The sequence below is a fragment of the Nicotiana sylvestris genome, chromosome 3 (assembly GCF_000393655.2).
Source record: "Nicotiana sylvestris chromosome 3, ASM39365v2, whole genome shotgun sequence".
NCBI lineage: Eukaryota > Viridiplantae > Streptophyta > Magnoliopsida > Solanales > Solanaceae > Nicotiana > Nicotiana sylvestris.
Window position 1 is genome coordinate 97,963,457 of NC_091059.1, and position 10,924 is coordinate 97,974,380.

Here is a 10,924-nt window from a genome sequence, read left to right on the forward strand (position 1 = left end):
TCATGTCTTCGAGAACCTTGTTGCTTCACCATACTTTATCTTGCAACCCATACATATCCATTTATACTACTCGCAAACTTCCTTCAACTCCCTTGCACCATAGATTTCCTTGTGTTATTCTGGAACATCAAGTGAGATATCACATCGTCTCCAACTCTTCTTTTACTCTCTAATTAGACCTTTTGGTACTTATAAACCATACTTTGGGAAGTATTCCACTGACGACGCTGCTATCATTCCTAGATACTGAATCCTCGTGTTTCTAACCTTTTATCTATAGTATGGACTATTCAATACCTTCTGCATTTGAGTATCTTGTTTGTTGTTCCACTTTGCCTTTCTTATCTTAAAATATTGCATCGTATCTTCTATCTCTGTAATGTCCTCCCTTCCACATAGGTATAATTCAGGTCCACAACTTGAAGCTCTGTTATAATACTTGTACCTCCGGCATACACAATTTGGTGGGAGCTTCATACTGGTTTCTTATGAGGCTAGTACTTACTTTAACTGGATTTATCGTAGAGCCATTATAGAATATGGTTGTTATAATATCTCCCTTGTACCTTTGATATTAAGAGTAATTCTGCAATATTCTCAATCATGATTTTTATAATTTCTGGGTCCAATAACTGAATTCCTGATTTACTTTATTGATGTGACTCTTTAGTTTACTCCTTATGATAGGCCTTTATGTCGGCTTAAATTATCTCCTGCTATGGGATTCATGGTATTAGTTATTCTATTTAGTCATTTATGGGCACAAAGGAATATGCCTGATACAATCCTTTAACAATTTAACCCTTCGTTTATGACTTGGGCTCAATTCTTTCTTTTAACTTATACCGGAGTCTTCTAGGATGGTATGATTGTCAACATATATGATTCATGGATAATACTCTAAAATCTTGAGTGCATTCATAACGTAACTCACTCTGGATCATTGATCGAATAATTCCTTTCGTTCTACCTCAGCTTTCTTTAAATGTAAGATATTACTTTTCCTGGCCTTTTTGTCCCTTATTGTTAGCTTATCTTAGTTCCCACGGATGCCGGAGTTTTTGTGCAACTCCTATGATTTCGAATCCTACTTTTGATTTTCACACCCCGTTCATTAGCCATAGTAGGTGCTACTTTCTCATGGAGTACATACAACGTTGTTGTGAGACTGTTTTTATAAGATCACTTCCTCTTTAGGTCACTCAGCTTAGGTCAAAGCCTTCTTCCTTACTTCCTCACCCAGTTTTTTATTGTAGTATTTAGGGAGGACCCCCTGATTCTTGCAAGGATGCGATTTATTATACTGTATACTCGAAAGAATTTTTGATGTCCTTCATCGCCTATAATTGTCCGCAGTTACATACCTCCACACACTTGTGCTTGTAGGGTTGCTTCTGAGCTGATATTTTGATTGTCTTTCTAGTGGCACTCTCTTTTATTTTCGTAACATTCATACGGTACCTTTAACAACCCTGAATCCTATCTGAATATATCTCAAGTATTATAATGATATTACTGCGAGGCTGAATTCACTATATTGGGTTTTACTATGTTTATCTTGCGCGATCTCCTTATTCGTCGGTAACCACCTGTCAATCCATAACTAGGCTCTTTCTGAATCAACTGCTAATTACTCGCTAGCCCATTCTCAAGTCCATATTTGGCGTAATCTTTCTTAGATTATTTCCTTGTCTTAACTTACCTCACTTACTGGCTCCTTATCTATCAATAACATCCCGGGAAGGAACACTTACTTCCTTTTTTTTTGACGTTGTGCTTACATAACATTCTGGAATCATAGCATATCTATAACATTTGGATAAGTGCAATCTCATCCCTTTCTCATTCGTACCACATTCTTCCTTTATCATTCCATATTCCCCCCTTTAGGGGAGTACTAAGACTTGGAGCTATGACGACCTGCCTATAGATGTTTTTCCTCCTCATCTTTGGCGTCCTTTCACATCATCAATGACCTTTACTCACCTTGTGGTAATCCTTTTGTACCAAGGATAAAAAAATTCCTCACTCGTGATGGTGACACTTAGTTTAACTGGCACATACAGTCCCTTAAGCTTAACTTTGCTCATATTGCTTGCTTTAGGGAAGCGTCTCCCTGAATGACCATTATCTGAATTCATCATGGATCTTCTTCTGTTGTCCATTCTATTATTGCAAAAATGCAATCTAAAATTTTCATGATGCTGACTATTATCAAATCACTCAGTTCCTAATTCATATTTAGTTTATCTTGTTCACCAGTCCATACTAATTTCTATTACTCTGGGGTCTAACTTTTCCTTCTGTTAATCATGTTAGAGTCGCGAACTTATTTCTCTAAATGAGGATGTGACTGTATGTCCTATACACTTTTATTATCTTAAGGCCCATCACCTTTTGTCTCTTTCTTCATTTGACTATAGGTTCTGTAACACTCTACCGTTGTCATCCATGGATCGCATCTCAATCATAATTCTTCCTTATCTATCTTCTCATTACCTTGCTAATATTTGTGTTTATCGGACAAGTTCAACATGGCATTCTTTCACTTTTAGCTCTCCTGGCTTCATTTATCGGCTCTTCGGGTTGCTCAACGTCCTTTCTCTACTAGGGACGAGAGTCATACTAAGGTAATATTTATCCCTTCCAGGCTTTCAGTGCCTATCTTCTGAATTTTTTTTATCATGCTTCACATCTAATTGTAATATTCAAGAGTACATCATTTGGGTGTCTCACAAGGAGATCTATTAACACATTTATAATATCCTTCGGCAATGTTAACTAACGCAAACAATTCAACCACCATTTTGGGTCACTCTTACCCCAACCGGATCGTGATATTATGTCCTTATCTTAAACCATATTTTTTAGCTTACATAGGTCATAACTTAGATCAGTGTGGCCAATTATACATACCTCTACTGTTGAAGGTAACTCAAAAATGCTTATATCTCTCTTTCTGAATAGTAAATATGGATAATCTTCATTAGCTGGGTACTTCGTATTCACTTTTACCTTGCTTCCTTTACTTGTTCAAAAACTTGTATTTATCTTCTGAATCTCTCATTGTCTTTTACCATAAAGGTGGATAGGTATTCTTGCATCAAGACTCCTTATAAAGAGGTTTATACCTTTCAGTACACACATGATTTACTGAAGACCTCACATTTACTTATCATAAGCATGATGCAAAGTCGAGTTCCTCTGACTCAACTCTTCCATAGCCATGTATTTTACCAACCGTCTTTCTAGATGTAGGTATCGTCTTATTACAAATAAAATAGAAGTTAGGAATTTGAATTCTTACAAATGAGCTCTACCACATGGTCTAGAGTAAGAAGAAAGATTAACAGTCCTAAATGCCCTGTAGCCTCCTGCTCATAAGTGTGGTGCACGATACACCCATAAACAAGACTCTACTAGACACGGCTTGTAGACACCCTAGGACAGAACTACTCTGATAATACATTTGTCACGACCTAAACCGACAGGCCGCGACGGGCACCCGGTACCTTACTCAACCGAGTAACAACGTAAGGTATCTTTTGTATCATTCTATCATATGTAAATGAAACGGAGTAAAGCATGATGGGATATAACATTATACATATAATATACGAGCCTATAAGGCCGACATGATCATTTATATACTCAAAACACAGGTCGACAAGGCCATACAAGTATCCATATATATGACATCCATCTACAAGCCTGTAAGAGTATATAGGTATTATAAAGGTCGGGACAGGGTCCTGTCATACTAAATAATACACGTCTAAATCATACTGACCAAACAAGTAACTCTGGAGCAAACGGAGCACACCAACATCTTCCCCTGAGCTGATAGCCTACTTGGAGGACTCTCGACTTGTCTATCGGGATTTGCGTGCATGAAATGCAGCATCCCCAACCAAAAGGGATGTCAGTATAAATAATGTACCGAGTATGTAAGGCACATAAATAATTACATAAAAGACATAGGAAGAAATATAAAGTAAATGACTCAACCTGTAAGTCTGGATAACTCTGTAAATCATGAAATACTTATAGTGTCATGCATATGTGTATGAATGTCATATCGTGCATAGGTACATGTATTTATAACATCATCAAGCCTTTGAGGGCATCCCATCATATTATCTCGGCCACTGTGGGCAAAATCATCAATGTATACCAGCAGATCAGGTGGTGGTGGGTATATAACGCCATAACCTTTTTCCATATCCCATATATATATATAATATACATATATACACGTATATAATGCCCTCTGGTCATGGGTCAATGTACATGAATGCAATACATGAGAAATACGTTAATAAAATCTTTCGGAGTGTAATAAGACCATTATGCCTTTGAGTAATATCATGAAGCAAACATTTTCAACTTACGTATTTTTCTGAGACCCAATTACAGAGGATAAAATAATAGGACACAAGGGAATTCAAGAACATAGGCGCCTCTAATACTTCTATGAATAGAGTCAATTATGATAGTTGTGCATTTTCTCGTTTCGTTTGTATCATATGGATCATGCCAAAATAAAGGAGGGATAGCTTTAAGATACCTGGAGTAGAGAAAAATCCGTATGATATTCTTGAGAAGGATTGCACCGTACTCCCTTAGAATTACAAAATCCCGTTATTATTATGCAGTGCAATTTCATATGAATTTCTTTATAAATCTACGAATTGCCGTCGGTATTATAACGTAACATCTTATATGAATCTTCAATAATTTCCTCCAAGTTAAGCGCCTTCCTCCCTCAAATGCATTTACAAAAATGTCAAAATTCCAACTAGTACTATACCATCAACCTAAAGGTTGGAATCTTGTATACCAATAATGTGCTGACGCAAAGAAACATTTGGAACATACTAATACACCAAAATCTTTCTCTTAAGAACACTAACAGATCAAAAATAATGAAATCACGAGTTTATCCCATTTATTACCCAAACCATGGACATCAAACCATCATAGTTGTAGGCATATCCTTCATTCATTGAATATATATTTCCTCACTTCATTCCTTGTCTTTACTTTTATATATGTCCTTTTAATAAATGACTTTGATAAGCTTTAAAGATAAGATAGAGATGGCCAAATTTTTGATATTCTACGGATGTGTCATATATATGACACTTAAATTGACATTTTTTCTTCCAAGATATGAGTCATTTAATATATCTCAAGGGGCTGCCACGTTTTATGCTTTAGTCTTTATCCAAAGACTTTAATTAATCCACCACCAATTATTAATTAACTAGGTAATGTCCCATTACCCAATAATTAACCAATTACCCACATAATTAAGAATTATTTCCATTTACTTAAAATATTACTCTTTTCACATACCTTATATACCTTACTATTACGCCCTTGTGGTACCTTGTATGGTACTAGTCCCTAAATACCAGGTATTTTAGCTCGGGTCGTATTTTATCCCAAAATGCCAAACTCTGACAAAAATTCATTTTCCTTGACTTTCTTCCCTATCACCTTCATGAATTTACCCATCACTTGTTTGAAATAGAATAATCCTTATAATCTCCAAATAATCTTTTCCTTAGATCACGACTTGAGGTTTGTATTTTCTGCAGTTATGGGAATTCAGTTGCATGTTTCAATGGTTCTTCTGAAATGAGTTAAGAGAAAGGTTTCTAGCCAATGAAGTGTTTATTCTACTGGGGGTTCAGGGGTCATGATAAAATTCTTGTACTCTCGCGTAGCAGCATGATAGGTGGAGTGAGCGGCATGGGAATTGGAAGTTGAGGATCAAGGTTACGACTCGGTGTTGATAAGAATATCACGAGCTCAGATGGGCAGGGGAGAATTCAAATGCTTAGAGTAAGCTGGCATTATCTTAGTGTCGCCTGAGAATGGTGTTCTGTGGAAGAGGCATTATGTATGTGGATTCGTGATTTGCTTTACAGAATTTGTTCGGTTGGTGGTATGGAGGTGCAGACTTTGCTACCTGGTGCGGAAGGTCATGGAAGCGCATCCCACGGGAAAATTTTATAAGTGTTACATGTTAGTAACTTAATTGTTAAGGATTAAAACCAAGTATGGAGATTCTGGTACTATCACTAATGTGAGAGTTTATGCCTGAAAGGTGCTATATTCATTTGATTTTGGACTGTGGGAGTTTGTTACGAATTGGATGACTGCTCGTGTGTGTCATGAGTAGGGCCATGGTGGATCCTTGAAAGGTTGTTAGCCCAGTATGGTATATTCAGAATTGGCTTGAGGTCCGTTGGTGGGTCTAATGTGAATGTGTACTTTACGTCAGGTCGGATGTGTTCATTCGGCATAACATTGCTTACGGATGAGTTTTCGGGCGTTGGATGATATTCCCATCGTCAGCAATTCCATGTAATACTCTATTGTGCCAAGTGGGTTGGGAGACGACTTGATTATTTGCACATATGTTGTGATCCCGTGTAGCTTGTGGTGTTATAGAGCAAGATGGCTCTCGAGATGCAAGTCATTTATTGCACCTTATTTGTGCTTGGGTTTTTCTTAGCGCGTGGCACTATCCGTCTCCCCAAGGTTATATTATGCACTCGGCGTGCTTATGGTCAATATTCGGGCATTTTGTAAGTATAAGCATTATGGCTTGATGGGTGTTTCCTTATTGATTGTTATGTGTGGATCGGGTGACATGCCACCACGGTACATTGTTTGGATCGAGTGGCACGTCGCTACCGGTATGTGTGTGGATCGGGTTGCACGCCTGAACGGTGTCATAATTGGATCGAGATACACACCTCAACAGTGTCATATTGGATCGGGTTGCACGCTGCAACAGTGAGATTTTAAGTATGATTCCTTAGACTTATTTATGATCCTTGTTTCTCATCTCTGAGATAGAGCCATAATCAGTTTGGCCATTTTATTAGTTACGCGGGCTGGATGGTTCTTTGCCAGAGTTTGTTCTTCCTTATGGTTCATATATAATTGTAGCTTGTTGGCGCTTTGATGGCACCGTATGAGATTTTAGATGTTGTTTGAGGTGGTTTATTGCATGATCAACTTGTACTGGGTGAGACGAGGTTATTGGGCCTGAGATTAGTGAAATCAGCTTTATGTAGGGTATATTAAAGAGAAATATCGTTATTCAATTCAGAATAAGGTAATGGTTCTTGTTAGGTGGGGAGACTGCATGATTTATTGTTTTGGCAGATGGTTAGGAGTTTCTATACATCTGTTTTGTCGTAGAAGTATTGCGAGAGTTGGAACAAGGCTTGTATGCGTTATTAGGTATATTGCGGGCATCGGATTTGTGATATTCCAGCTATTATGGTTGAAGGATGTTATTATGGGCGAACAACTTATGTGGTGCATGGTGTGATTTCAGCATAGGTGTAAGATCATGTTTTGGTACAGCGTGTAGTGATCGATGCGGTGTTCGTATGTTAGAATCAAGTCTCGTGGAAAATTTCGGATATTGGAATTTGATGTAAAGCTTGTTAGCTAAGGTTAGGGAGGATCATCAGCTGGCTCGAGCTAATGTACTCACGTGAGTTGTGGTGGTACGGATAGGTGAATGAGGTGTTAAACAATGATTTTGGATAACTCCGAAAATGTTCTTGGCACGTTCGAGGATGAACGTATGTTTAAGTGGGGGAGAATGTAACATCCCAACCGTTCCTTTCGAGATATAGTGCACCGTTTGGCGGTTTGAGGCCTTGGGTAGCTTCACTTCATGTATTATGACTTGTATGCATAGTGGGAATTGAATTTCGGGAAGTTCGGAGATGGTTCGGAGATGATTCGGATGGAAATTTTTCAATTCGGAAGCTTTAAGTTGGAAGAGCTGACTAAGGTTTGTCTTTTGAGTAAACGACCTCGGAATTGGAATTTGAAGGTTCCAACAGAACATGTGATGATTTCGGACTTGTGCGTGTGTTTGGGTTGAGTATTGGGTGGTTCGGGAGCATTTCTGCTATTATTATGGAAAGTTGGCATTTTAAAATTTTCAAAATTTCATAAGTTTGGTTTGTAGTGGATTTTGCTATTATCGATATCGATTTGAGGTTACGAGCCTTGAAAGAGGTTCGTATCGTGATTTTTGACTAGTGCGTAATGTTTGGTGTCGTTCCGGACTATTTAAATATGAATCGGACGCGTTGTCGAAGTCTGATTGTTCGAAAGTTTAAAGAAAGTTTTCGATCGTCGATTCATAGTTTTGATGTTGTTTGGTGTGATTTAAGGCCTTAAGCACGTTCATGTTATGTTTTGGGACTTGTTGATGTGATTGGACGGGGTCTCGGGGGCCTCGGTTGTGTTTTGGGATGGTTTACGACCAAGTTTGAATGATTTGTTGCTGCTAGTGTGCTGGTGTGTTCCGCGATCGCAAAAATTGTCCTGCAACCGCGAAGAAGGAAATTGTATGGGCACCTGATTGCCCTACGCGACTGTGAAGAGGGGTCTGTCAACGCGTAGGTTGGCATGGCAATGCTTCGCGAACGCGGAGGCCAACCGCGATCCTGCTGAGGAACGAGAGGAAACGGGGCAGGATGCCTTTGGCCTAAGCGAACGTGGCATGGGAATTGCGAACGCGGAGGGTCAGGGCAGTGATCCACCTTGAATGTGATATCCAGGCCGCGAACGCGAAGATAGTTTTTGGGGAAGTGGAATTTTTGGCCTTCACGGTCGCGAGGCATTTTCCGCGATCGCGAAGAAGGGAATTCTGGTCAGACTTGTTTTAAATCAGGGGTTTGGCTCATTTTACCCTATTTCTTCCATGGGAGCGGATTTTGGAGTGCCATTTGCATCATCAATCTTGAGTCACGTGATTTCTACACATTGTGAGTTAAATACATGGATTATATATAGATTTAAACATGAAATTTGCGAAAATATGAGATTTTAAGAGAAAACCTTATAATTGATAATTTTAGATTTTGACCACGATTTTTGAAGTGGAATTAGGAATAAATCATATATTTGAGCTCGTAATGTTATGGGTAAAGTTTATCTTCGAAAACTTTCGAAATTCGGGCATGTGGGCCCGAGGGTTGACTTTATTTACTTTTCGAGCAGAGTTGAAAATGGATATAAATCGATTAAGCATAAGCATTGGAGTATATTCTGATTGAATTGCATATTGTTTGACTAATAGCGAATGGTTTGGATTTGAGTCGAGAAGTTAAAGAGGCATTGGAGCTGGTTATGAAACTTCAGAGCGATGTAAGTCTTCTGTCTAACCTTGTGAGGGGGAAACTACCCCGTTGGTATTGTTTTAATTACATGCTACATGTTGTGGGAGCTACGCACACACGAGGTGATGAATGTCCATGCGTTTGCTAGAATTCCTGATTATGTCCGGGTAGACTAAGATCCACGTCATGTTTCAATGTGCTATTTGAGATATCCTTGCCTGTTTAATTACTTTATTTCGTATTAAGACCTGAGATTAAACTTGCATAGAGTAATGGACTCACTATTTTAAAAATTGGACGAGCTACTTGATTAGCTGTGGAAATTTGTGCTTCCCTTACGAATTTCTCTAGCGTTGTGTGTATTCATTGCAAAGTTTCTTTAAATTACATAATTCATACGGATATTCGTGAGTGGGTCAAGGACCCGTTAAAGCTTCTTACTCTAATAGGATCAAACCGTTCGCCTCAGCAGGATTATGTACCACACTCTTATGGGAGCGGGTCATTCGCCTCGGCAGCATAATAGATACATCTATGGTTCGTGCCATTTGACCCTCGACAGTGTACACATTATTATGAGATCGGGTCGTACGACATCGGCATAATCGTGCATTATATCACTAGCAGTCCGAATATTCACGAGATTTTCCTTCCACTGATGCCTTGCATTTTATAAGGTATTTCTTATTCATTTGATATTAGCACTTGATATTTTCCGAGTTGTTGAGATGGGATACGAGATTGAGAAGTTTATATCGTTAAAACAAACTTTGAAAGATTATGCTGGTTGTTGTTTTATCCCACTTTTACTGTTGTGCTTCATAGTTGTTTGGGATTTAGCATATCGCTTTATTGGACCTCTAGTAAGTGTCAATGTAGATCCCTCGTCACTACTTCTTCGGGGTTAGGCTAGATGCTTACTGGGTACGCGTTGATTTACGTACTCACGCTACACTTCTGCACTAAATGTGCAGGATCTGGCAGGTTCATTTGGTGATCATCTAGGCGCATAGGCGCATAGGCGCAACTGCTGAGGAGACTTTATGGTGAGCTGTATTCTAGGCTACGTATCGCAGCCCACAGACTCTCCATTGTACTATTTAATTTTATCCTGTCTTATTTACATTCCGGATAGATGATGTATTTTTATTGTACTCCTTAATAAATGCTCATGCACTTGACACCGCATTTTTGGGGTTCCTAGTGGATGTTTTTTTATTGTAGTTCACGTAACTATTATCATTTTATCTTGTAATTTATATTTTATATGGAACTTTGCAAAGGAAATCACGGGCTTCTACGAGTACCAGATTTTTACTCTATTTATTTAATGGGATTTATGATTTCAAAAATAATAAAATTGAATAATTAAGTGTTGGCTAGCCTGACGACGATGTTGGGCGCTATCACGGCTTATAGTGGATTTTGGATGGTAATAGGATTGATACTTGGTGTCTGTAATGTATAGTTTCCACCAATATTTACCTACTATGTAAGATCTTATTAAAGAGCCAATCGGCTTTGGCGTTTTACGTTTCTATCTTTTTTTTTTCTTCTTTCTAAAATCTTACTACTTTCAACGGATTGGATATCATGTGATTCTAAGAGACGGCGGTAATCAATTGATCATAGCTTCAGCTGTGACTCCTAAGATTAACATATTAATTGGAAACACTAAATATCAATCAACAAATGATATTGTACTTCTCGTTTTCGCAAAAACTAGATCTTCAACCGGAAATGAACGTGATCCGAGT